The 25,014-nt window shown below is 42.8% G+C and overlaps 1 long non-coding RNA gene across 2 annotated transcripts in view; it reads left to right on the forward strand.

Annotated features, from left to right (window-relative positions):
• The first annotated feature begins 1,585 nt into the window (after positions 1–1,585).
• Positions 1,586–25,014, forward strand: part of LOC138924100 (uncharacterized) — an 80,127-nt gene continuing 56,698 nt past the window's right edge. Inside the window, exons 1-3 of one of the 2 annotated variants that reach the window (XR_011438728.1) lie at positions 1,586–2,259; positions 11,610–11,749; positions 15,074–15,780. This is a non-coding gene — a long non-coding RNA (uncharacterized lncRNA). Of the gene's footprint in view, positions 2,260–11,609; positions 11,750–15,073; positions 15,781–25,014 lie in introns of those variants that run through there. The other variant, XR_011438727.1, reaches the window with a different exon arrangement.

Below are 25,014 nucleotides of genomic sequence, written 5' to 3' on the forward strand. Positions count from 1 at the left end.
TCCCTTGGTCCACTCTAAACATCCCACCCCCTGACCCCTCGTGCTGCCAGTCAGCTGGTGCAAATAACCCCAAAGGGCCCACTTTAAAGCCGTGCCTTGGAATAAGTCCTTCTCTCACTCAAAAGTGCCTTTAAGTATAATTGTTGCCCAGAAACCACTTAACCCATTTGCACTCATGTTAGTACACAGCAGACTAATAACTTGAGACATTAACCTCAATGTTTTGTTTTTCTCTTCCACTACCACTGGCATTTGTACATGGAGATGCGAGACTGCCATTTGCCCCGGGGGGAGTTGTCAGGCAAGTATTAGATTTAGGGCAGAGAAGGAGGTTGGGTCCCTGAATTGCTGCTTAGGAGAGAGCCATCCATACGGAAGCCCCACGTTAGATATAAAGAGACAAGAAATAAACTTTTATTGTGTTAAATCACTGAGCCTTCAGGGTTTATCTGTTACTAATACAATGAGCTCCACACTATGAAGACTGAGGCCGCTTATCTAGAGTTAACTGCTGTTGTCAAATTCAATGCATGGCAAATGTAGTCTGACAAATCCCTCAATTGTTTGGCAGCCCTTCAGGTTTTGACATCAGCTGTTATCCAGATGCGGGACTACTAGGCATCAATAATAAACATTTCACAAAGGTGATTATAACAGCTTTTGCTTTTCAAAAGACAAGCTAATTTCCTACTCTTTTTCTCTTCCAGTACCTACGCTTGGCATCAGTCAGTAATTGCTTCTGAGACTACTCACATCATCATCCTTAAAACCATGGCATTAATAGGCCAATAATCTCTAGAACGTGGGGATTGGTAATCCTGCTGCAGTCTAGACTGCTCATATTATGACTGTGAAGGGTGGCAGAATATGCCACCCCAAAATATGCCACTTTGGCACAAGGATTATTTTTGGCTGAAGGCAATCGAGAAGAAGCAGATAAAAGAAAGCTCTCTGCTCTCCCCCTATTTGCCTAAAAGCAGGACATAAATTTGTACAGGTGTCCTGCCTCCTAGGAGAGACAGGAGTTAATCACCAGAGGTAAGGTGAGACCCTTATCAGCCCAGAGACCAGCACCTGAGGAAATTACATAACAAATTTTGCTAAAACTAGCCCTTATCTACCATTAGTTTCCCCATGTGTTTGCCTTCCCACAATTTGCCACCCTACAAACTCAAAGTTCTTTTTCTTCCTCTTGTTTCTCTAAAAATGCATTGTTCTTTTATTAAGATGCTGTATAAGCCCAAGTTCTTTTTTTTTAATGGAGGTTTTTTTCTTCATTGAGAAACTTAAGACTTGGGTGCGTCAAATAAAACCAATTTCTGGGGGAAAAAATCGAAACCCACAGATTTGCCCTGAGCTAACATCTGTTGCAAATTTTCCTCTTTTTGCTTGAGGAAGATCGCCCTGAGCTAATATCTGTGCCAATCTTCCTCTGTTTTGTACGTGGGCCGCCGCCATAACATGGCCTCTTATGAGTGCTGTAGGTCTGTGCCTGGAACTGAACCTAGGCAGAGAGCACCAAAACTAACCACTAGGCCATGCAGCTGGCACTCTGTTAATCTGTCTTCTGTTAGTCTAATTTCCAGGGTCTCTGCCACTGAAAATAAGATAGAGAAAAAGCAGTCTCTCCTCCCCTACAACTGGAACTGATCATGTCTGGGCTTCCCTCTTTATGATGGGGAGAGACAAAGTGGAGCCTAAGAACACATCAACCAGCACAGAAAAGGGGTTCAAAACTGCCATATGGGAGATGGCCAAGGGACTGAGAGAGACAGAACATTCCAGGAAGACGTAGCAGCTGTCTTAACCTATTTGAAAGGCTGTCAGGTTGAAGAGGGATTAGATTTACGCTCTGGCCCCAAGGGGCAGAAACGGAACCAACTGACTGAAAGCTCCCAGTGAGAAATATTTCAATAAAGACAGAACTTTCTAGCAGGCTAGGAGCATCCACAAATGGAGGTGAATCTGGTTCGAAGAAGGAGGTTACTGCTGACTTAAAAGAAGAAAGGGCAGGGAGAGAAGAAAGGAAAGAACAGAGGCTTCTGTACAGAAGTAACGTCACTCTCTGGGTTTCGTTTGAAGGTCGGAACTAGTTTTCTGCCTGGGGTTATTTTTGAGGCAGACTGCTTCATTGTTCTGGAAAAAAAAAACACTCCTAAAGAACCTTTTGTTATGCAAATATAGAACAAGGACCCTTTTCTGGAATGACAGATTTCAGAGCCTGGCTCTCTCAGGAACTGAACTGCATTGCATAATAAGGTAAAACGTTTTTCATTTTTTGCGGGAAAGGTTGCATCTCTATTCATTGTGTTTCTGGGAGAAAAATGGTTCTTTCCTAAGTGTGGATTTGAACTACACGCACTATTTCTATGTTCTGATTTGTCCTTGTGGGGGTGTGAATGTGTGTTCTTGCCTCAGCCGTTGCTCAGCAGAGACTCTGCAGATGGTGGGAGGGCCAGGCCAGCCCGCCTTGACCCTGAGCTGGAGACACAGTTTACTATTTATGTCACACTCACTTTCCAGGAATGAGTGAACCAGACTTGGAGAGAGTGCTGGTGTAATTTTTAGCTTTTGATGGATCCATTTGGAGGCTCTAGGGTAGTGTTCCTCAGGGCCTGGTCCAAGGATAGGCATATTCAGTTTAAAGAATAATTATAAAACAAACATCTGTGTAATCAATCACCAGTCAGAACAGAACATTGATTTTAAGATCAAGTACCCTGTATCTCTTCCAGTCACAGCTCTTCCATCCTACTGCTTGTCTTTATAGTTTTAACATCTATGTACCCCTAAAAACCATTTTCTTAGTTTTGAATGTTTTTGAACTTTACTTAAATTGATTCATATTCTGTGAATCCTTCTTTGGCTATTTTTACTCATGATTCATCCATGTTGCTGTCTGTTGCTATGTTTCATTCCTTTGTGATGCTGATGAGTATTCCATCTACCACAATTTATTTGTCCCGTTTACAGTTGATGGGCATTTGGGTTATTTCTAATTTTTTTGTTGTTAAGGCAATGGTACTACGGACTTTCTTGTACAGGTTTCCTGATGCACATGCACAAGAATTTTTCTAGTGTGGTGGTTCTCAGATTGATGTGGGCTCAGTGAGTCAAGGAGTCGAAAGAAAGAGTTCTTGACTCCCAAGTTCTGGCAGTAGTGCTCTTTTATTCAGAGAATAGCATGGAGCAGCATGGGGACAGGACCCATGGGCAGTAAGAACTGCAATGTGTTGAGGGTTAGAGCTAAATTTATAAGGCATAGGTATGTGAGTTATTTCTTTACAAGACAAAGGAAAGATCTTGAAAAAAATCGTTAAAATGGTATCAGTGCCGGTGGGGTCTGGTTATTGGGTGGTCCTATAACTTTAGATAAGAATCGGATCGGATTAAATCAGGACGTCCTATGCTTCCAGGAGGATGATATAGATCAGTATGTAGGGCGGGGCACCTTGGGCTTCTCTCCCTGGGGCAGCGTTGATCCTCATCAAGATCACCTGGGAACTTGTTAGAAATGCAAAATCTTGACTCCCCCTCCAGACCTGCTGAATCCAAAATGCCGGAGAGGGAGAGGTCTATCTGTCTGTATTTTAACAAGCCCCCCAGGTGTGCTAATGGCAGAGTAAAGTTTAAGAACCAAACGGTAGGGTATGTACGTAAGAGAGAAATTGCTGGGTTCATGTTCAAGTTTGCTAGGTAAAGTCAATCTCTTTTCTAAAGTGATTATGCCAATTTACACTTTACCAGCACTGTGCAGCTTGTCTTTTTTGTTCTTTTAGTGGTGTCTTTTGATAAACAGAAATTCTTAATTTTAGTATAGTCTCATTATCAAAATCTTATTTTGTGCTTAGTGGTTTTTGTGTCCTATTTCAAAATATTCTCTTTTATTAATTTCTAGATGATTTATTATTTACCTTGCACATTTAGATGCAGAGTGGATTAACCTGGAGTTTCCACCTTCGTCATATGAAATGTCCATGTATGTATGAGTCTGTTCCTGGGCTCTCTTTTCTATCATTGGTGTTTGGGTCAGTTCTGGCACCAATATCACAATGTCTTGACTGCTGTACTGTCATAATAAATCTTGATTTAAAGGAGAGGAAGTCACTTTGTTCTTCAAGAGGGTTTAGGTTATCCTCGGGCCTTTGTATTCCCATATAAATTTTAGGATGAGTTTGTCAAATTCAACCAAAAAATCCCCAACATACTCTTGAAATTTTTAGTGAGATTGAATTGAATTTATAGATCAGCTTGGGGAAAATACATATTTTTACAGCATCAAGGCTTCCTATCCATGAATATTGTATAACCCACTCCACTTACTTAGACATTTAATTTTTCTCAAAAATGTTTTATAGTTTTCTGCATGTAAATCTTACACATCGTTTTTAGCTTTATAACTAGATAGTTTGTATATCTTGATGTTATTTAAGTGATATCTTTTAAAAATTTCCTGTTCTAATTTTGTTGCTGAAATATAGAAAAACAAAAGAGTTTTGTATGTTGAACTTTTATTAGCAACCTTGCTAACCTTCCCTAAAAATTCTAATAATTTGTCTTAAATTCTTTTGGATTCTCTCTGCATAAAATTATGCCACCTGTGAGTGGTGGCAATTTTATTTCTTTTTCCAACTCTTTCAACTTTTTTTTTTCAATGCTCTGCTACATTGGATAGGCCCTCATGAACAATGTTGAAAAAAAGTGGTGATAGCAAGCATTCTTATCTTATTCTAGATATGCTGTAGTTAGTTTCTAAAATATTTTTCAGATAAAGGGAGTTACATTTTGCTCCTAGTTTCCTAAGAGTTTTTTTAAGATGGCAAACTTTTGTTGAATTTAATCAAATGAGGCAATCATATGACTTTTCCTATTTTCTCTGTTAATTACATTTATTAATTTTTGAATACTAAACCAATTTGTATTCCTGAATAAACCCAACCTGGTCATGATGTGGTATCCTTTTTATATATTGATGGATGTGGTTTGCTAATATTTTGTTAGGGATTTTTACATCTGTGTTCATAAGTGAGATCAACCTAATATTGTCCTTTTTTGTTAGGAACTAGTCAAACAACCTTGGAATCAAAGTTATGTCAGCCTCACAAAATGATCTGGGGAGTGTTTCCTGACTTCCTATTCTCTGAAAGAGTTTGTATAATATCGACATTATTTTTTTTCCTTAAGTAGTTGGTAGAATTTGCTGGTGAAGTAATCTGGGCCTGGAGTTTTCTTTGAGGGAAGGTTTTCAACTGTGGATTCAATTTTCATAATAGTTTGTGATTGTTAGGATGCTTTTCTTTCTTTTGGTAAATTGCATTTTTCTAGAAAATTATTTCATCAAAAATTTCAAATTTATTGGCATAAAATTGTTCACAGTATCTTCTCATTGTCTTTTTAATGTTTGCATTTAAAAGATAACTCCCATAGGAATTTAGAGAAAAGAAGAGTGAGATCAGGGTATTTATCATTGATTCCCTTCCTGTATACATGTCCCCTTTTTCATTTCTGACATTGTTTATTTATATCTTCTCTTTTTTAAAAAAAATTAGTCTTGCCAGTGGCTTAACAATTGTATTAATCTTTTCGAAGAACTGACCTTTGATTATATTGATTATCGTATGTTTGTCTTTTTTTTAAAACTTTTTATTAAGATTATGATAGTTTACAACCTTGTGAAAATTCAGTTGTACATTATTGTTAGTCATGTTGTAGGTGCACCACTTCACCCTTTGTGCCCACCCCCCACCCCCCTTTCCCCTGGTAACCACCAATCAGTTCTCTTTGTCCAAATGTTTAACTTACACCTATGAGTGGAGTCATACAGAGTTCGTCTTTCTCTATCTGGCTTATTTCACTTAACATAATACCCTCAAGGTCCATACGTCCATACTTGTTGTTGTGAATGGGATGATTTTATCCTTTTTTATGGCTGGGTAGTATTCCATTGTGTATATATATATATATATATATATATATATATATATATATATATATATACACACATACCATATCTTCTTTATCCAGTCATCAGTTGATGGCACTTAGGTTGCGTTCATGTGTTGGCTATTGTAAATAATGCTGGAATGAACATAGGGGTGCATGGGACTTTTGGAATTGCTGATTTCAAGTTCTTTGGATAGATGCCCTGTAGTGGGATGGCTGGGTCTTATGGTATTTCTATTTTAATTTTTTGAGAAATCTCCATACTGTTTTCCATAGTGGCTGCATCAGTTTGCATTCCCACCAACAGTGTATGAGGGTTCCTTTTTCTCTACAACCTCTCCAACATTTGTCACTTTTTGTTTTGGTTATTTTTGCCATTCTAACAGGTGTAAGGTGATATGTATGTTTGTCTTTTATTTCATGAATTTCTGCTCTTATCTTTATTATTTTGTTTTCTTTACTTTCTTTGGGTTCAATTTGCTGTTGTTCTTCCACTTTCTTGGAATGAACAATAGCCTTTTTTCTTTTTTAATACAGTCACATGCCACACAACCTCTCAGTCAGCGATGGAGGACATACATGGTAGTGATCCCATAAGATTAGTACATATAGCCTAGGTGTGTAGTAGGCTATACCATCTAGGTTTGTGTATGTGCACTCTTGTCTGTGTACACATTGTACACAACAATGAGATTGCCTGTGCATGTCTCAGAATGTATCCCCATTGTTAGGCGGCGCATGACTGTACACTGTCTTTCTGAGAAGAGCTTGAGCTTCATCCCACAAATTCCAATGTGGAGTATTTTTATTGTTATTTAGCTCTAAATATTTTATATTTTCCACTGTGATTTCATCTTTGATCCACAGGTTATTTAGAAGCAAATTGCTTAGTTTTCAAACATTTCGTAATTTTTCTAGCTATATTTTTGTTATTGACTTTTAGCTAAGTTTCATTGTGGCTAGAGAACACTTTCTGCAAGATTTCAGTCCATTAAAACTTGTTGAGACTTGTCTTATGGCCAAACATACGGTCACTTTTTCTAAATATTTCATGTGCAATTAAAAAGAATGTGCATTCTGCAGATGTTGGGTGCCATGCTCTGTATATGTTAATGAAGCCAGTTTTGCTGATACTCTTTTTTTCATATATTCTAAACCCTTTCTATTTTTTTATCTGCTGTTCTATCAATACTGAGATAGGATGTATTAAAATTTCCAAGTATCATTGCGAGTTTGTCTATTTCTTCTTTTATATTTGTCAATTTTTCTTATACATTTTGAGGCTATTTTATAGCTGGGTGAAAACTTAATATTTTGTATCTTCTTGGTGGATTGAATCTTTTATCATTATAAAGAGTACGTCTTTGTAGTTAGTGATGCTTTTTGCCTTAACATCCACTCTATGTGGTTTTAGTATAAAAACACTGACTTTCTTTTGGTTGTTTTTTACACAGCATATTTTTTCTTTTTCCGTTCAAATTTTCTGTAGCCTTATGTTTAGACAGTCTATCCAAAATACTTTACTAAGCCTGACAATCTTTGTTTTTAATTGGAACACTTATTCTGTTTAATTTTATAATATATTCTTATATATTTGTCCTGCTACCTCTATGATCCTTTTAAATTTAGTACTAGATAGTTTATATATTTGGGTACTATTTAAATGGTGTTGTTTACTATATCATTTATGTCTCAGCATTCCCACTCTTGGGTAATTTTGCAGAGAAACTCATGCCCAGGTCCACGAGGGGCCATGCATGAAAATGTACATCATAGGGTGGCAAGAATTTGGAAGAGCTCTGGAGGGAAAACTCCTTCTTGTCCTCATGCAATTACAAGTGTGTGCATCATATCTCACCATCTCCAGACAGAACATTTTATACTCTGAGATAAAAATCAATAACAACAGCTATAGCAAATGACAGGTGTATCTATCTAGTTCTGTTCCCCAAAACAAATGAAAGCCTTAAGCGTATCTCCTATGTTACTGACTGACTGAAGGGAATAAGTCTACCCCTGACTTCGGCTGATGCTGATGTCTGAAGACTGGTGATCACCTTCATGGATAGGAAAATCATAGGAAAGAACAAATACTCTTTTCCCACCATGAGCAGATGAATGAAAGTTTGGTACCATTGGTAACTTTGTACCTTTTCCTTTAAATAGCTGTTGTGATTTTTATTTGAAAAATCAGTTCTCCTAAAGGCTGACTCCTTTGCACCTCTTTGCATGTAAACTTCTGCTTTTCTTTTCTAAATACTCTTGTCTCTGTGTCTTCTCATACAACCCAGGTTTCTATTACTAAGAGTAAACAAGTAAAATGTGGAGGATGCAAAACATGGAACACTGCCATCCGTCACAGAAAACAGGGAGATGCGTATGAGAACACGTATTTTTAAATGATGTTAAGATAAAATTATACAAATATAATTTTCCGTGTTCTAATTTATTTCATCCTTACAGCAATTCTAGATACAAGATTCATGAGGACAGGCATATTGTACCTGGAACAGTGGCTGGCACATAGAAGGCCCTCAATCAATATTTGTGAATGTTTGTTGAATGAGTCCTTGTGGAAGCAGCGAGGATTAAATAACTTGCATAAAGTCACCTTGTGAGTAAGTGGCAGAGCTGGGATTCCAGACACACTCTTACTGGCACCCTCACTGGCTCTGAGTGAGAATGGTATCGCAGTGTCCTGCTTGTGTATATTAAAAATGCACAAACACAAAACAACACCATTGTTTTTCAAAAATAAGGCAAATTCAGGGAATTAGGCAAAACATTTTTGAGCGTGTGTGTTTGTGTGTGTGGTGGAGAGGGAAAGGCGAGTCAGGATCATTAATGATGGAAAACAAAATAAAACAGAGGGGCCTGGTTCACCCTGAAGCTGATAGTCATGAGTTGAGGAGTAGGAATAACTCAACTCCTTGCATCTGTGGCCCTCGAATAAATAAATAACAAATTAAAACAACAATAATGATAAATAATGATGATGATGATGATGATGAATGATGAATGGAGGTGAGAAAGTAGAGATAGTGGGTAAAAACAACTCTTCCAAAAAGTTTTGCTCTGAAAGGGAATAAAGAATGGGGCAGTTGGGGCTGGCCCCGTGGCTGAGTGGTTAAGTTCTTGCACTCCACTTCCGCCGCCCAGGGTTTCACCGGTTCGGATCCTGGGCACCGACACGCACCGCTCATCAAGCTGTGCTGAGGTGGCAACCCACAGGCCACAACTAGAAGGACCAACAACTACAATATACAACTATGTACTGGGGGGCTTGGGGGAGAAAAAGAGAAAATAAAATCTTTAAGAAAAAAAAAGAATGGGGCAGTAGAAAGAGGGGAATGGGGATTCAAAGATTTTCTTTTTATTTTTTTAATAACAGCTTTATTGAGATATAATTCACCTACCATACAATTCACTCTTTAAAGTATACAATTCAGTAATTTTTAATATTTTCACAGAGTTGTGCAACCATCACCACAATCAATTTTAGGACATTCTCATGACCCTAAAAGGAGACTCCATTCCCATTAGCAGTCACTCCCTATTTTCCCCAATGCCTTCATTCCTAGACAACCACTAATCTACTTTCTTTCTCTATAGGTTTTCCTATTTGGACAGTACATATAAATGAAATCATATAATATGTCGCCTTTTGTGTCTGGCTTCTTTCACTTAGCATAATTTTCAAGGTTCATCTATGTTGTAGCAGGTATCAATAGTTTGTTTCTTTTAACGCCAAATAATATTCATTGTATGATTACACCACATTTTATTTATCCATTCATCAGTTGATGGACATTTGGGTTGTTTCCACTTTTTGGCTATTGTGAATAATGCTGTTGTGAAATCCATGTACTGGTTTTTGTGTGGACATTTGGTTTCATTTCCCCTTGGTATATATCTAGGAATTTTTGGGTCATATGGTAACTCTATGTTTAGCTTTCTTGAGGAACTAAAACTGTTTTCCAAAGTGGCTGCACCATTATATATCCCCACCGGTAGTGTGAGAGGGTTCCAGTTTCTCTGTATCCTCACCGACACTTGTTATTATCTGTCCTTTTGATTCTAGCCATCCTGGTAGGTGTGATGTGGTATCTGGTTGTGGTTTTGATTGGCATTTCCCTGATGGCTAATGATATTGAGCAGCTTATCATGTGCCTTTTTCTTTTTTTTCTTTTTTTTTTTTTTTAAATTTTATTTTTTCCTTTTTCTCCCCAAAGCCCTCCGGTACATAGTTGTGTATTCTTCGTTGTGGGTCCTTCTAGTTGTGGCATGTGGGACGCTGCCTCAGCGTGGTTTGATGAGCAGTGCCATGTCCGCGCCCAGGATTCGAACTAACGAAACACTGGGCCGCCTGCAGCGGAGCGCGCGAACTTAACCACTCGGCCACGGGGCCAGCCCCATGTGCCTTTTTCTTTTAAAGATGAGTGAAATAAAAGTAAGTTTGTAAAGTGATGCCAATCACCTGGTAAAGGAGAACTTGATGATACGGGAGATACAGGGGACCTCAGCAGGAGCAAAGCCCGGAAGAGGGGAGAGAGGGGAGGAGGTCTAGACCTCAAGCCAAGGGATTGGCTTTGATTAGAGGAGGGATTCTTCAACCCCCCTAACCGGCCTGAAAGAGAGGAGGGTGGGATTCTAGGTTTGCTGATGGGACCATGAGATCATCCCTATCTGAAAGCTTCTATGCTCTCAGTGAGGTATGAGGTGAACTCGTCTGCTGAGGAGGATGCAGTGGCAGAAAGTGTGGAGCGTCTGAGGCAAGAACAAGAAGATAAGAGGTAGTAACCCCAGACAGCAGGTGTGCTGGGTGGCTTTGAGCACCCCAGGTCAGGCTGTGGTCATGAATTTAAAGTGCACGGGTTAGCCCGGTGTGAGATAGTCTCTGGAAACATTCAGTGGCTTGGGCACAGGTGGGGAGAAAGTGGATATAGAGGCTGGGTCAGAGCAGGGTTTTGCCGGGAGGGAAAGGAGAGAGGGAATGGAGGGGCTTTGTGAGGGAGGGTTTATCAGGATGGGCCCTGGGCTCTAAGTTGGAGGAGGAGAGCAGTGAAGACAGGCAGGGCTGCTGAAGAGCGAGACTTGATGAGCCTCAATGTAATCAAAGAATCACAGCCAAGAGGGTACCGGAGCAGGTGAACTGGAAGGACGGGAAGGTAGTGGGGATATTTTTTTTTATAGACTTTTTTAGAGCAGTTTTAGATCCACAGCAAAACGGGGTGAAAGGACAGAGATTTCCAATATACCCCCTGCCCCCACACTTGCACAGTCTCCCGCATTACTAACATGCCCACCAAACTGGTACATTTGTTGCAATTGGTGAACCTACACTGACACATCTTTATCCGTAGTTTACATTAGGGTTCACTCCCCGTGTTGTACGTTCTCTGGGTTTGGACTGATATATGATGCCATGTGTCCATCATGATGGTAGCATACAGGGTATTTTCACTGCCCTAAAAATCCTCAGTGCTCTGCCCATTCCTGCCTCCCTCCCCACAACCCCTCACCAACCACTGATCTTTTTACTGTCTTGGTAGTTTTGCCTTTTGGAATGTCATATAGTTGGGATCACGCAGTATGTAGCCCTTTTGGATTGGTTTCTTTCACTTAGTAACATGCTTTTAAGGTTGCTCCATTTCTTTTCACAACAGAGTTGGGATTTTTGAAAGGGAGATTTCAACGCTGGTGCAGTTCTTGGTGATAACAAAGTCAGAGCTGGCTACAGGAACCTGTGGCTGAAGTGGAGTGGAGGAAAAGGTTGTTGGAAGTGACCCAGAGGCCACGATGTTGGGTGAGTCATCCCCAAGGTCCTGAAGGAGTGAACCATCCCACTGTCAATCACCCTGGGAAGAGAAAACTTCTGAGGCAGGAAACGAGGCCTGGAGTGGGAGCAGCAGAACCGCAGTCTCCTTTCCCTGAGCCTTAAGAAGTCGAGCCCAAACTTTGTGAGGGGTGCAGGGTGACAGGCTCGAGGTGGGCGGTAAGTGCTTTCAAAGCTCTGATGTGGGGAGAGAAAGGCGGGCTATTTCCTGAGTCCAGCAGGCTGGAAGGGGGGCAGGGTGCGTCCAGTAGGGAGACTCCCCTGCTTCTAGCATGGAGGTTCATGTTGGGTTTCTGGATGTGCTGTGATGCCCTTAGCTTCGGCTTTCGGAGAGAAGCTTGTTCAGTGTTACAGTCTGGTTTTTGCTGTCACCGTGGGGAATCCAGGGAAGGGCCTGTGCCTGGCTGGAGGGACGGTGTCAGGCTGGCCAAGGCGGCAGCGCCAACCAGGGAAGAATTCCCAGGAATATGTGGGGGGAAAAGTGGGAGAAAAACAAGTTCCCTGCAGTCAAAGGGGGTCAGGATACGTTCCATGACTTGTTTGTCAATAGAAATGTGGCACTTTTGTTTAGACAAATGCTAGCAAAGCACTTACTTTTTTGTCACCCTGGCATACGATTCTTCCATTCACTGCCACAAATGCCTGTCCCCTCCCTCCTCATCTTCTCTTATTTTGTGGTCTTTTTCCTACAAGGCTGCTGTTGAAGTTCATTTGCATACCATTTCCCCAGTAGACAAAACGAGGGTCGGGAAGGCCCCTCACCCTTCCTGAAGGCCTCCTCTGATATGGCTTTATGTGCCTACTCTGCGACCCTGTCCTCTGTGTGTGTGCCTAACAGCTCGGCATGTAAGGACTCGGGCGTGTGAGCACCCAGGTATGTGAGGACCTGGGTGTGCAAGGACATGGGCGTGTGAAGGCCCATGTGTGTGAGGACCTAGGCACATAAGGATGCAAGGGTGTGAGGACCTGTCTGCTTACCATTTGGGGTTCCACCCCACACGCCTGTGAACATTCTGCAGAGAGCAGCGGCTGGGCCGCTGGTAATGAATCGCCAGGCCCAGGGCCAGGAAGTGGCGTCTGCCCTTTGCCGTAAACTATCAAATGGCACTTTGAACAAAGTTTACGGCCTTGGCTTGGTTCCAGCCTTCTGAGGTCTCAGGCTGTAAATTACCCCAAAGCTGTAGATCCTGCTGGCCTGGCCCCGGCCGCCCTTCGCCCTTCGTGGTGGGCCAAGGGAGGACAGGTCACACCTGGGCTCCCCGCCCTCCCTCTCCCTTGTGTCTGTCAAAATCAAATTGAGAGGAACATTCTGAGTGGCCTTGACAGGAAAAGAAGCTACACAGGGCTGTGTGATTTGCAGTTCAGCTGTTTCGGAGAGATGGCAGGATGGAGAAGGAGGAAGGGAGTGCTAATCTCTGGAACCTTCGGAGGTGTCCAGGTCTGTTTTTAGCCTCTGCTGGTGGGGCTTTCTCATTCTTCTCCTCCTACTTTCAGCTGAATCTCCAGCAGCTGGCCGCCCCCCCTCCCTCCTCGCAGGCGGGCTGGGGCCTTTCCTGTTCCCTGGACCAGCTCCAGCTGTCCACAGGACTGTCCTGTGGTGGCCCCACCCGGCTGCCCCTACCACTCTGGGAGAGAGGGTCTGTCTGAGGGAGGCAGTTTGGAATAAGATCGGCTAAAAGCAGAGTTGAGAGAAGGGAAACATTGGATATTAGCATCGCAGGGAAGACCGTGAGGATGAGAAGCCCCGCATAAATCTGCATGGCTAATGAAGTCAGGACAGAGCCGCCGAGAGCCCTGGGACATCAGGTCGAGGACAGTGGGGAGTTGTGAACTTGAGAGGGGGAATACACAGCCAGGGAAACACTCTCAGTCGTTTTGGAGTAAGAGGAAAGGAGGGAGGGGTGGAGAGGGCAGCTGTGATTTCTAACAAGTGAGGGCACAATGAGGTAATTGTCGGCCAATCAGAGTGAAGGATGGAATTAGAGCAGAGGAAAGGGAATATAAAAGACCCCTCGGGACTTGAGAGTGCCGCATTCTTGTGCCCCTTGAGACCCTGTGAGAAGACAGCGGAGAGCACTCGGGAGCCTGTGCGGATTTCAGTGTGCTTGGAAGAATGTTCCTGTGGGGCAGCAGACAGCCGCCCTAGGAAGTGGCCTCTCCCTAGAGGCCTTGCCTCCCTGAACCCCGTCTCAAAGGGCAAGGTTCTTGGCTGAGCCCGTCCATTGGCAGGTGGCTCCCCCTTCCCTCTCCATTTCTCAAGGCGCTGACTCACTGGCAGATGGGACTTCCGAGCTCCTTTGGGAATCCCATCCTTCCCATCCTTGACAGGTGGCCGTCCAGCGTCGACTTGAGCGCTTCCATGAACAGGGAGCACATTACTCACAATGCAGCCATTGTGAATTTGGGGTTATTTTTAGTAAGTTTTTCTTTTATACCAAGAAAAAAATCTGTCTCCCTCTAACTTCTACTGATTTTTCCATCTTAGAGTCACGCAGAATAAATTCGATCACTTTCCAATATGCAAGGCCCATAAACATTTTTAGGATTGCTCTTCTTTCCCAGCAAATCTTCTGCTTTCCAGATAGTTCCAGTTCCTTCACTCCTGTCTCTGGGGAACAACTTCCTGACCACCTGCCTTCCCAGTTGCTCTTCTCTGAGGATGCATCTGTTTTTTGCTTATTTTGTTGTTTATTCATTCATAGCCCCAATTTCTTCCAAAAGAGACTTGAAGGAAAGTCAAGTCCAGCAAAGCATAAATGATAGGCAGGATTATACATGCAATGAGGGAATGGACAGAAAATAAATACAGGAAACATTGGCCCCAAGTGAACATAGCACACAGATATGCACCATTCAGTGCTCTGAACTGGGCTGGATGTAGGCCCTAAATTTGCCTTTGAGCTTACTGGCAACCAAGTCAAAAAGGGAAAGTTACACATGCACAGTTACACAAATCAGCATCCATAGAGCAAACAGGAAACACAGCTATTCCTGGATCTGGAAATGAAAGAAATTTTCCGAGTCTTCCTAAAGAAAAATGCACCCAACGATTTTCTTACACTAGGTTTAATAACAGCCTTACTCAAGCTGTTTCTTATAAAGTCATCTCTTAATGTCGATCTAGGTCTTAACTCCAAAGTACAATTGCAATAACAGCGTACACTCCAGTTTGTTAACGTGCCTCTTAAAATATGGCAATAAAATATTTCAAACTCAATCTGACCAAAGAAAATTACAATGAGCTATTTCTGCTTGTTTTGTGACACTTTATTTCTTTTTTTTTTTTTGAGGAAGATTGGCCCTGAGCTAACTACTACCAGTCCTCCTCTTTTTGCTGAGGAAGGCTGGCCCTGAGCTAACATCCGTGCCCGTCTTCCTCTACTTTGTATGTGGGATGCCTACCACAGCATGGCGTGCCAATCGGTGCCATGTCTGCACCCGGGATCCGAAACGGCGAACCCTGGGCCGCTGAGAAGCAGAACGTGCGAACTTAACCACTGCACCACCAGGCCGGCCCCAGGCCACTTTATTTCTATGAACGCAGCCTACAGTTGCCTTAGCTTGCTGGGCAGCAACACTGCTCTTGATTCTCTGAGGTGGTCTACTCGAGCCGGTTCCTGCCGCTGTGACAGGAACTGAATTTCAGCCAAGTTGTCTTCATCTTTTAACTTGCGCAATTGATTTTTTGAACTTAAGTGCAGGACTATATTGTTTATCACTACAAAATTCCATCTTGTTAGAGTCACTCCCATTTGTTCTATCCTGTTGATGGACTTTGATTTGGATTACATTAGCCAATATACCGTATTTCATCAAATACAAGACTCTTTTAATTGTAAGATAGACCGTTTTTAAAAGATTTACCACGAAGAAGAGATATCGCCAATTTAATTATGACATGCAATTGATTGTGTGATGCATCTGATTTTAGACATGCTAAAATGTGCATCCTAGAATTAGTGAAATATGGTATCAATAAATTCACATTCTGTCATTTGCAATTTGGTAATCATATTCTCCACGGCACCATTTATTGGGAGGTCATAAAATGCAGCCACTGATGAGAATGTTAAACTGGCCAGGGCCAAGGAGAGGGAGTCTGGTGGACTTCTACAGGGAGCTCAGGTTTGCTTGTTCATTTGTTTGTATACTCACTCATCAAATAAATAGTAATTTATCCAGTGAATGCACAAAGGACTCAGGTTACAAAAATGAAGAAGACCTGGTCCCTTCAATCCCAATCTGGGTTTCACGCCTTAATCTGTGAAGGCACACTCTCTGGGCCTGGCTGTTCAGGCCCCTCAGAATCCCCTTAACTGAACTATTATCCACATCGGAACTTGAGGCTCAGTCAGGAAGGGCGACTGGAGGAGGACGGGACAGAGCAGGGAAGAGGCCAGGACCTAGGACCAGGGCTGGGGACACGGCCGGGTGGCAGGGATAGGGAAGTGAGTAAGTAAGGAGGTCACAACGCCTGAAGTGGGGGTGAGTTCAGTCACGGCCGGGAAATAGTTAGACTCAGGGTTTCCATCAGGAAGAACAGAAGCTAGACCAGAGATGCTATGGCCGTCAATCCTCAGGGTCAGGTAGATGGGCAGGCAGGTGACATCCAGAGGTCTGAGCATGTATGGGACATACAGTAGAATAGGGCACCGAGGATCTGCAGCCTGTGCTTTGCTTCTGGACAGGATCAGGGCACCAAGAGGCGTAACCAGTCAGGTCTAAGGACCAAGTTCCACATTGTGGACTGTTCTCTGAGCTTCCACGGGGTGGAGTCATGGGGAGGTGGACAGGTGTGCGGAGAGACTTCCTCCTCAGAGGCAGTGGGAGCTCGGGCCTGGGCTCAGTGTGGAGCAGGGGGAGATGGACCCAGGCTGCTCACAGGCAGCCGAGAAGTCAAGGAGGGACCGCCGGGGAGCAGGCAGGGGAGAACACAGGAACAATGCCTGCTTCGGAGATGAGGTCTGAGGAGGTGAGTGCCTCCCTGATGCCTGGCTCAGGAGGCAGATAGAGCGCTGAGGTCTCTGACATGTGGGAATGAGTCAGGAATTGGCTCAGGGCAGAATGGGCTGGTAGGTGACAACATGGGCGCACACAGCTGTGAGGACCCGGGGAAGGCAGAGGCAGAGGGAACAGGCAGTGAGTTCTCAAGTCAATCACTTTTTCATCCATCCTTTAAGATAATCAATGAACATTGCTTTATTAAGCAACTATTCCCTACAAGGGATAGGATGGGTGCAGCTGATGGAAGGCACTTAAGCATAATCTCTGATTAAGAATCTCAGTGTCTGATGAGGAAGGTAAGATGCGAACTCAAATACTTTTTAGTCTTTAGGATGCAGACTTACGTGGCTGCAACGTAGAAGGAGGCTCAGCAATCTCTATGAAGGGCCCCCACGCCACGTGGGACCACAGTGCAGTCTCTCTCTCCTAATGCCACAGCGCTTCTGCCACCCTGGCCTGCTGCTCTCATCTGTTGCTTCAGGGTCTCCTCCATGTCTCTGCTCTAAGCTTGGGGATCTTAGTGATCGATAATGTGGACCAGACAGAAAGAGAGAGCAAGTCAAGGATCAAATGTATTGAATGCTTGTTACATACCAGACCCCAGGCCAGAAGCCATGGGGGCACAAAGATGTGACATACATTGCCACCGTCTACAGTGACTTACAATTAGATAGACCTCTTTTCGTATTTAAAAATGTGAAGTCAGTCTTACTGGGACAAAAAGTTTACCCTTTCTATTTTTTACTCATTTTAGTAAAAAATGAGTTCATAACAGTGGCTTAGAATAATAATTATAAATTGAATGTAGAACATTGGTTTACTCATATGTCCATGTTAAATAGAAATACAACCAATTCTGGCCAATTGCAACTTAACCCTGAATGCAGCAAAGTGCCGGTGTTCGTGTGTTGGAATAGCTTCATTGTTTGCGCTAACTCAGACGTGCCTCAGACACACCTGTGAGCCGGTAGTGCCCTCTCACTTTGAAGGGGGCCTCTTACCGACATCCCCTGCCTCTGACTTGGGGTTTTTGCTTCTAAGAGAAAATGAGATACAAGACCTAATTAAGTCGTGAGTTTAGACACAAACTTTAAAAGGGTAGGGATTCTTATAATCACATTAAAGTCTATTATTAGATAAGCCTGAAACTTACAGAGCATTTTCTCTGCTGAGCCAAACTTAGATTGAAATGTGGAAATAGGTGATCAAGATCTGGGCTTTTGTACTTTTCTGTGAGGGCAAGACACAGGCCTCAGCCCTGGAGATTCTTCACAGGGACCTCACAAAACAGGCCTCAGCCAGTGGAGATAATGGTGACATTAGTGACAAGAATGTATTGCACCTCCTGGGGCCGGGAGCTGCGCCAGATGCTGGGAACGCAGGAGTAAATCGCAGCAGCCAAGTGATGGCCGGGTGCCGTGCTAAGCGCTCCGCATGTGTTCCTGCATTCAACCCTCACAGCACCCCTGTGCGCTGGGTATTATTACCATCCCAGGTGAGAGAGAGTGAAGTCACCCGCCCAGATCCAGGCTCGAGCTAACAAACACAGCCAGGATTCAAACTGCTCCAGACCCTCCACCCTTAACCAGTGATTTTAAGGGCCCTGAGATTACCTCTTCCTTTGCCCAATTTTCCAGGTCCCAGGACTTCAATTGCAAGGTTGGTGAGGTGAGCTGATAACCTGATCCGTATCGAAAGCCTAATCCACGCCTCCATTTGGTCACAGATGTAAAAACCAGGGAAACCACTTTCCTAACTCCTTCTGCTAGATAGTGTTCCCTGAGTCGGCTTGGGCTGCTTTAACCAAGTACATAGACTAGGTAGCTTATAAACAACAAGAATTTATTTCTCACAGTTCTGGAGGCTGGAAGTTCACGATCAGGGTGCCAGCATGGTCAGTTCTGGGGAGAGCCCTCTCCCAGGGTGCAGACGGCAAACTTCTCACAGCATCCTCACATGGTGAAAGAGAGTGAGCTAGCTCCCTGGGCTTTTCTTATAAGGGCACTCATCCCATTCATGAGGGCTCCGCCCTCATGACCTAACTACCTCCCAAAGGCCCCGCCTCCAAATACCATCACACTGGGGAGCAGATTTCAACATCTGAATTTTGGAGGAAGACAAATATTCAGCCTGTAACACTATCAATGAAGGAGTTGGGAACAAGATGCATGATCGGGGTCCCAGGAATCAGGAGGGTGGAAAGTCAAGGGTTGCCATGGGAGAGCAGGGAGAAGTGTACAGGTTCTGTTGAGATATTCTTGGCTTCTTTTGTCTTTCTTTTTTGATTTGGATTCTGTCCTCATCCCAGGTCTATCACACTGAAGATGCTAGAACAGCAAACTAAGACAGAGATGGAGCCCGTTGAGCTTGTCTGTTCCCTGCTCCTTCCCCAGGAATAGTGACATTTGGAAATCATAACCCCTTGACAAACAATAGAACACCAATTTTAAAAAGCAACACACAGGCACAAAGTGTTAGTGACTTTCTGTAATGCGACATGATTGGCTTAGTGAGGGCTGGGGCTTAGACACCATTGGGAAGAGCAGTTAAATGCCGTCCTTCCCCAACATATCCACGGGCACTTGGGCCTCCCTTCCGCCTGTCTCTGGATCTGTTAATTTAGGTATGGGATTTATTAAGTAGGGGAGAGTCTTCTCTTGGGAGAAGAGGATTGGGACCTTGGCCTCTCCCTCCACCACACCCACTGTGAAGTTCAAAAATATAAACATGTGTCCATGGACTTGGGTGGCTCTGACTGAGGCCAGAGTAAAGGAACTAACTATGGTGGCTCCTGAGGGTCAATGTCCCTTCAAGGAGGAGAGGATCTGCACCAGATGTTACCGCGCCTGTCCAAGTATACACTGAAGGAAATGTAAGTGCATATTGAAAAAAAATAATGCCTTAATTGTGCAGACGGTGGGCTTTGAGGACTGACAGTTCTACATTTGATTTGTGGCTCTATGTCTTTCAGCAAATTACCCACCTCTGTCTAAACCTCATCTCTAAATGGGAATTATAATAATAATTGCGTAACTCCTAAATTGTTATTGGAAATAAATATGAAATAATTCATGTAAAGTACTGAGCGCCATATCTGGTGCACAGTAAGCGCTCAACACATGTTGTATAGGAAACCACTAAGTATACATATATCACTAAAGAGCTGACTCACTTGGACTTCCGGCAGTTTCATTGTGAGACAATCCTCATTGACTTGAAGTCTGAGGTCTTCATCATATGTAGGGGATCCATCTTCACCCAAGACAGTGGCTAATTCCTGCAGCAGAGGCAGTAGAAACAAGAGGCGCTGGGGAGGTAGAGGGAGGTATCCAGCTGGGTTCCATATTTGCAGGACCGCTGAGCTTCATTATGTTGTCTTGCACACCAGTGACCGCCACCACGGATGGAATGGTGGCGTGGGAGGCATGTGAGACCAGCAGGTGGGGCCATCAGGAGGGAGTGCAGAGAGAACAACCACAGAAAGCCATGGAGCGCAGCCCCTCCCGTGTGGGGTGAATGCAAGTTCCTGCTCTCCCAGCAGGGGGCAGTAAGTGACGAGGACAGGCATTTAACTCAGGAGACTCGGTAATACTTGGAAAGAGCAACTCTGGAAAACAGTGAATTTCTTATTAATTTGGGATGCAGCAGTTAAGAGTGATAATCTGGGTATTAAAGTAAATGTAACTTTATTTTACAGTCACAAGCTGGTGGGGCCAGAGCACTTGAGTTATAATAAATCTACAACATTGATGAATTTTAATAAAGGGTTTAAACAATTACAACAGAATGAATGCAAATTGCAAAAGTAGCTTATGAAAATATTTCAGCCTCACCCATAGAAAGAACTGTAAATTTAAACATGATAACATTTTTAAATCTGTCAAATTATCAAAAATTAAAAAAAAATTTAACTTCTGACTAGTTTGAAGAACTTTTATGCCTTGAACCCTGTTCATACATTATCTCATTCAGTCTTAATAATCCTAAAGTAGTCCTAAGTGTCAATTCCATGTTATGAACGAAGAAAGTGAGTGTCCAAGAGACTGAGTGATATAAAGAGGTCGTTTTAAATATATACATTGATGTCCTCTCCCTCCTGAGAGGCTGCTAACATGATAGATAATTCCTTGTTGTGGGAGCTGTCCTGTGCGTTGTAGCATGTTTAGCAGCATCCCTGGTCTCTACCCACTGGATGCTGGTAGCAGCCTTTCTTCCTGGTTGTGACAACCAAAAATGTCTGCAGATATCACCAAATGTTCCCGGGAGCATTGGGATAAGGGCTATCTGAGGGTGAGGAATCCCAACAAAATTTTTGAAGAGTGGTGTTTGATGGAGCAGGCTGGAGGAAACAGCCCAGTGTGCCCACAGAGCCACCGTGGGATGCAGAACAGGTGAGGCTGGCTGGGCCCGCAGCTCCTCAAGCTTGGAGACTGCAGGCACCAAAGAGGGCAGAAGACGGTTGGAGAATGAAAAACCAGAGGAGTCATCAGCAGTCTGTTTACAGAACAATACGATTCCTGATCCATCTGGAAGCAGGAACATGAAGAACTTTGGCAGAGAGATCTTCAGGAAAATGAGGAACTGAATAGAATATCTGATATAATGGTGCATTTAAAGAAAATGTGAACGGTGACAAAAGAAGATAATGCAAGAAGAAAAGGGCGATTAGAAATGCCAGCCCAAACAAAAAGTGACAGGAATGTAAACATAATATTAGTACACAATGTGGATCTGTGTTGAATAGCAGTTATAATTTATTCTTATGTTAATCATAACAATAATTATTAATAAATACATTAATGACAATCACAGTGAGATATTGTTATATTACTTCATAATTAATTGTTGATATATTATCGGTTAAACTAAACACAGTAGTCTAAGTTGATGGGAGGATGTGGCAATGTAAACTGGGGATGAGAGGGTGAGTGTAAGGGAGCTAAAGCCTGATCTGTCGCAGCAGTAAGTGAGTAGATAACGTCTACAATTTCAAAATTGTAGAATAAACATATTATTGGTGATGAGCATCTAAAATAATAGTTAAAAAGTTAAGAGTGGGTTGCCTCTGGGCTGTGGACAGGAGGCAGAGCATAATGAGTCAGGGGACTAGTGTTTTTTATTGTGTCTTTTGATAATATTTATTTTGAAAACAACACACATGTATCATTTTGATTAAACTATTTATAAGATCCAGACCCGTTGAAACTTCAGTGGAAGGAGCACTCTCATTTCTTGTTGGTACAAGTATGTATTGAGACGACTTTTTGGGAAAATCGAGTAACAACTATCTAGAGCCTTAAAATATCCATTAGCTCTAGGAAAGTATCCTTAGGAAGAAGCTAGAAAATATGGGCCAAAATTTATCTATAAAGCTGCATATCATGTTATTTGTAACAGCAAAAAGTTGGAAACAATGTCAAGATCCATCAATTGGGGAGTGGCTAAATGAACGTACAACTAATGTTACACAACCTTTAAAAGTGTGCACGAAGAACTTTAGTTACTTGGAGACACGCTCATGAAATGTTAAGTGAAAAAAAGCAGGGTACACAACTAGCTAAAGGCCTTATCTCAACCATGTAAAACACATAAATGCAGAAGAAAAGACTAGACGGAAATATACAAATGTATTAACACTGTGTATTTCTGGGATTACAGTAAATTTTATTTTCTTCTCAATTTTCTGTTTTCTTCAGTTAGCATATATTACTTTCATAAGGAGAAAGAACATTAATGTTATTGTTTTAAAAGAAAAGGAAATAATCTTGAGCACAAAATACTTTGCTACAGAGCAAAACCTGCCGCTGTGCGGCTAAGGCCTCGAGGGTAGAAGGTGGATGCTGCTGTTCGTTACCTGCTTCGGGCCTTCCTGGAACTGCTGAAGGTTGATTTCCCACTTTACAGTCAGCTAGAGATTAGGAATGGAACAAAAGACTAATGCAGAGTTTCACTTTGCATAATTGGTTTAGCTCATCAGGGCCTTCATTTTGATCCACAGTCAAATGGAGGCAGTAACATTCGTTGTCACTTGCCTGTGTCTGAATCTGTGGAGCTAATCATAGGAATCTATGAATTCTTAGACTCTTTTCCTTCACTTTAGGGTAGGGAATAACACATGGACGATGGTACTTTCATTTATGGCTATTTAGGCCAACTAGCTAGGCTTAAGCAGGTAGGGCTAAAAAGCAAGCAAACAAATGACGTTACTTATGTGAGAGTCATTTTTAATGATCTTTTTCCTAATAAAATGTAGGTTTTCACCAAAATGCCAAATCAAAATATTCTGTCACTGATTAATAACACAAAACTTGAGTTGTTAATCATCTGAGAAACGTGTTTAAAATGCCGACTAGTTGGCCTAAACCGCAGAGCCTGATGCGTAAAATCCGGGGGGGGGCTCAAGAATCTGCATTTTCAACAAATACCGTAAGTTGATTTTGATGCTTGTGTTCCCACGACCAGTCTCCAACAGTTACAGAGTAAGGTTTGAAGAATTCCATACCCATGGATGTAAATTACACACCCTTCCACATTCAAAATTGTTTCTTATTAATCACTGCTTAATCTAACTAGTTTTCTATAATTTGTAAATAAATATTTAAACTTTCAATAAAAGGTTGGTGAGTTAAACATAGGGAATTGAAGGACATAGTTGTCTTCATCTCACCTGAAATTCCAATAAAGTGACAGTAAATGGATTTTTGTGAAAGTCATAAATCCACAAGAACAAAGAAAAACAGGAGAAAAGATGACACTAGGAGAGAGATGTAAACAAAATTTTGGAAGTTGTAAAGTGGATGGACGAGTGGCAAATGATGTAGCAGTGTGGAAGAAGCAGCCATCTCCATGTGCAGTGGGGGAAGCGAGAACGAGAACCAGTTTGTTCAAATGGGCCTCATAGAGGCTCGGAGATCAGAGGTACCAGAAGTCTCTGAACTTGGGGATGTGGAGTGGGGCCGAAAAAAGGAGCATCGATTCACAGTCCATGTAAGTAGCAGCCAGAGTGCAGGTCTCTTCCCCTGTTCCACCAGGAGACAGATTTATGCTCAAGAAACTGACAAAGAGGCTTAAACTCAGGGATACCAGGTCAGTGAAGGGGAGGTGTGCCTATTATCAGTTTATTGCCTCTTACTTCCAAATGCATCCTGCTTTGCCTTGATACTGGAGCTGGACCCTATGAACATTTCTTCTTTGCTGACTGGCTTGATATTAGGCTTTGTCAATAGAAGGTTCTAGAGTGACACTACAAGGTGATGAAGCAGGAAAGTACTCACTTCCCTTCTGGTTCTGCTTCTCCTACTGTTTCCTTCAGCGAGGGAGTCAGTGGATTGAGGTGGGAGGCCTGGTGGTGCTCGCCTCAGCAACCCTCATGACCAGCTCCAGCCACACTCAGCCCATGCTCTCTGTCTGCCGGGCAGCCACTTCCATGGCAGCTCCAGCTAGGCCCTCGGGAGGTAGTCTCCCCACCTGATGGCCATTTCCACAGCAGTTCTGCCCATTTACACCCTGTGCGGTGGTAGGCCACTTGTACAGATCATCTCTGGCAGCTGCCCTCTGGCAGGTCTCTTTGCCCCGTGTAGGCTGCATGTGCCTGTAGCAGCTATGTTCTCTTTGAGGAGATCTACTCTCGGCCTCGATTGTGTGATGGGGAGCAGGCAGCAGCGTGCATCCCTTAGTTCTTAGTCCCATTTCCTTTGTGACCCACTCTCCCTCAGTCTAAACGGCCGAAAAGTCCTAACTGCTTTTTTTGTTCTTTTTTTGCTACTTCTGGAGCTTTTAGAGGCCCTTTTTTTTTCCTTTAGTAGTTAACCACTTTTTACCAGCTAATATTTCTTTACATTAAATTTCCCTCTGTTCCAATTGCTGCTCTGGTTTCTGTCGTTTGATATAGTTGCACGCATTTAAAAATGGGGATTAAGTGAAAATCTTCATCATATTTGAAGATGAGATTCACAGTTTCCTTCCTTCTTTGACTCTTGAAACACTAGCCTCCAGGATTATATCCCTCAGGCAGGAGGATTCCTCCATAAAGAAACTGACCGACCCAAGAGAAAAGACTTACAACACTGACACTTTGAGGTTATACAACCAAATGGCCAGCCCCCACCTCCCAGCCCTTCAGTGAAGCCCGTTGGTCAGCAAACTCTACTTGTGCACATAATCAGCTTTTTGTTTCTTAGTCATAAATGTTAATGGACAGCTAAGAATTACCAGGTGTCTGTGGAAAGTTT

This window comes from Equus caballus, chromosome 5 (genome assembly GCF_041296265.1).
Source record: "Equus caballus isolate H_3958 breed thoroughbred chromosome 5, TB-T2T, whole genome shotgun sequence".
Taxonomy (NCBI): domain Eukaryota; kingdom Metazoa; phylum Chordata; class Mammalia; order Perissodactyla; family Equidae; genus Equus; species Equus caballus.